Source organism: Dermacentor albipictus, chromosome 1 (assembly GCF_038994185.2).
Source record: "Dermacentor albipictus isolate Rhodes 1998 colony chromosome 1, USDA_Dalb.pri_finalv2, whole genome shotgun sequence".
Lineage (NCBI taxonomy): Eukaryota > Metazoa > Arthropoda > Arachnida > Ixodida > Ixodidae > Dermacentor > Dermacentor albipictus.
The window spans coordinates 440,747,790-440,751,416 of NC_091821.1; positions in this window are offsets into that span (position 1 = coordinate 440,747,790).

Here is a 3,627-nt window from a genome sequence, read left to right on the forward strand (position 1 = left end):
CTGTCTCAGAACAGTAATCAACAGCATGAACTTCGGGGGCAGTGAGCAGACGCGGCGTTTTGACGTTTGACCGACTTCTATAAAAATCGCAGCATAGCCGCGGCAACTACACCCCAGTCTCGTATCATAGAATAAAGCTGTGAGTTGGGCCAGCTGGTAATGCATCGTTTACGATATGAAACTAAGCGGATTAAAGCCTGAACGTACAGATAGAACGACACGCATTACTGGTGCAGAACTCGCTTCTGAAAAGTTTATTGAAGCAGACACACATATATATAAACAAGCACAAATATGCAGGTATATATGAATTGCCATAGCCGCGTGAATAAATTAATGTTAGAAGAATATCTTATGCATAAAATTATTTCTCTGTCATTGAAACCAATTGAATTGCGCCTAACATCATTTTCCTTTTATTTCTCGAATGTGATATGCTTCGAACACTTTTTGTGAGATCCGGTACTTATGTCTCATAAATATCATTATGTTCGCCGAAGTTCGTAGGTGGACTCATGATCGGTTGTGTAAGGCTATATTGGCGCAAGTTGAATTTGGGATAAGCAGACTGTGCTCTCCTAATAATAGGTTATTACAGCGTCCCGTCGGTCCCAGATAAATTTTACTACATGACGAGGAAATCTTAGAAACTGCACAACTATAAAAGGTTGCTAACTTTTGCGCTTGCTTGCTACCACGCGTAAGAATCCACACCACTCCGTCCAACTCCTGCACTCAATACAACATTAATGAATCTTTACATCCCTTACGGTGTTCAGTAGCCTGGCTGCTGACAAGAGGTAATATCTGACTGAAGTTATTTTTGGTATAATGTAAGATGTTGGCGCAATATCGCTTTCCGGTGTTTGTGAGCCCATGCGCTCACTCGCATGATTAAGAAATATTCACAATTTCTTTAGTGACTACTGATGTTCCACGCGTTCCACCCCTGAGTGGCCGCGCAACCCATTCACTCAATCTTGCTATTACAGAAACAGAGAGTCCCACTTCTCGTAGTCATCGGCCCATGTGAACCACGGAAACGTTCTTTTTGGAAAATCCAGAAAGTGCACCTTGGGTTTCGGGGGTGATTCATAGGTAAACCATAGTCTTCTTCCCTAGTCAAATGCATTCAAGCTTCAGTCGCACGTGTTACGGTTTCTCATTTGGGTAGAAAATTAGGTACACATTGACGAATCTGACAACGGCCTTGATCTTGCCTGTTAGTCTCGCCTTAAAAACCCCTGTCAACTTTCTCGACATAAATATTATTGAAGATAGAGCTTCCTCAATACCTTACGCATGCCTAGTCTTTTAAGGCAGCTTTTCTTTCCTCCTAGATAATGGTTAACTTCATATAAAACCGGATGTTGCTGCCGTTTACTGAATGATGAGCAAGTGGAAAAATTGGACAATAAAGGGCCCGGTCACGCCACTCATCAAAAATAAGCTTCAGCATTAAGTAACATATCGAACAGAGCATACAAACAATCAAAAAAGAAAAAAAAGGAAGGCTTGGTAGGCGGTATAATGATAACGTATGAATGGCTGTATCGGGCAGGCAATTGCAGAGAAGGGGGTGGGGGGGGGGCACGTCTCGTGCTTATTGCATTTGTTATATTGGTACTAGGGTAAAGAATTGCCGTAATCAAACGCACGAGGTACATTTCTTCATGCATTACAAAGCCTACAGCCTAGCTGGCACTGTTAGCCTAACTACAGCCTAACAGCGCCGGAGATTGCACTGCGCTGCTCCAGTGCGCCGCGCTCGTAGGTGGTTGGGACTCGCACTCGCCTCAATCTGCTACGATTGCCCTCCCTATGGAGACAAACTCGGCCCACCTTTGTCAAAGAGGGTGTACGCTCCTCTGCTCTCCTGCCCAAATCTATGCGTGCCATTTCTGAACCGTACGCGTCGATCGCCGGACGGGGGGGGGGGGGGGGGGGGGCATATCTGAGCTTTGTGCAACAAATTGCGCACTTATAAGCCTTATAACTCGCAATGAATATTAGTTGCAATTTGATGGAATATACATACTGTGCCTCAGTTAAATCTTTCCAACGCGACCGGTGCCGGTCCGTTGGACAAAAGTACTGCCCACCTATTCTGCCACTTAACGCAGAGCGAGAGCGTGAATTTAGCTCCAACCTGCATGCTTGGAGTCCCAACGGTGCCATTCGTACATGCATCACATCCGGTATCAAGTAATGGCTTCTTCCCTCTACACTTCGGAGCCAAAGTAAGATGCGTTAACAGTACGGTTGCGAATGCATGAGCCATAATGGTATGGCATATTTTCGTTACATGCGGTTCTTGCTAGTAGTATTGCAAGCGCCAAATGATTTTAAAGACTTTTAACATCAATACAGAGAAAACGATACGTAAGAACACAGAATAAAGGAGGATTAGTGTACCACCTAATTCTGGCGTTGCCTGCTACTCATTACAGTCTAGAAACCGCTGTATCGGCAAAGTGCAAGTTCGCAGGCACAGCGAGCGTTATGATAACAGTCTTGATGTGTACACTCATGGCACAAAAAAAAGGTCTGAAGAACAGCACATAAGAAACTGTGCATGTTCATATAACGTCCATAAAGTCAGATAAAGTGGGCCCTTCATCTGACTTTATGCGCGCTCTTTATGAACGCTACCACTTTAGAAAGAAGTTGATGAAAATAAACGCTGCCACTCAGACAGCGCAAAGAAAACGACAAAAAGAGTTAGGGCAAGGCGTTGTATTCATCTCATTTACAACAGCCGTCGTCTGATCTCCATATCTACTACTGCCAAAAACTCACGTGCGGGCTTGTGTTACTCTTCCGCACGCCGAAACAACCATCTGTACTTTGCCTCTTCACTGTTTCTGGCTTGGATTCAAGTCAACGTGGACGTGAAGGTCGGCGTGGGCGCAAGGACCGAACAACCTGAATCTACCATGCATCGACTCAGGGGCGTGCGATCTGCATGGCGGAGCCGGATACGTAGCTCCCCTTAGAAGAGCGATCGCTGAGGGACTCGACAACCATCGACGTCAGTATGCTCTCCGGTATGCTAGATTGTTTGACCACTAGCAACGGCAAGCTTTTCAAGCTGAACGCATAACTCATGTAGAACAGTTCAACTGAACAGATCGAAGCGGAGTAGAGTTCCGCGGCTGGCTATAACGAGTCAGCCATAAGCACGATAGATGAAATTGGTTTTCCAGTCAACAAACTAGGGAGAAAGAAGCAACCTTATGCAAATGCCTGAATACCTCGCACCTAAAAATAAAAGTTCGAGGAGGTCTACTGGACACCGAGAATCAAAATTGTAATTACGAACTTTTAAGGTCGACCTCACCCTGATGACATTATATTTGAGAGAAATTTGAAAATACTTAACCTAAACGATGCTGTGGGGCGCGATTGGAGATCTTTGTTCGATACACGCGTGGAGTTCTTGTTTAGTCTCGCCTCACGCGATTGGCTTAACGTGTGAGACACAACTGAATGCAAAGTGAATACGATCAGGGATCTCCAATTGTACCCCTAGTATCTTCCTCCAAGTTTTATTATCGGCGATGTTCAATGGCTGAAGAGGCAGCGAGCAGTAATCAAGGAACCGCCAAGAGCAGAGGCTTGCCATGG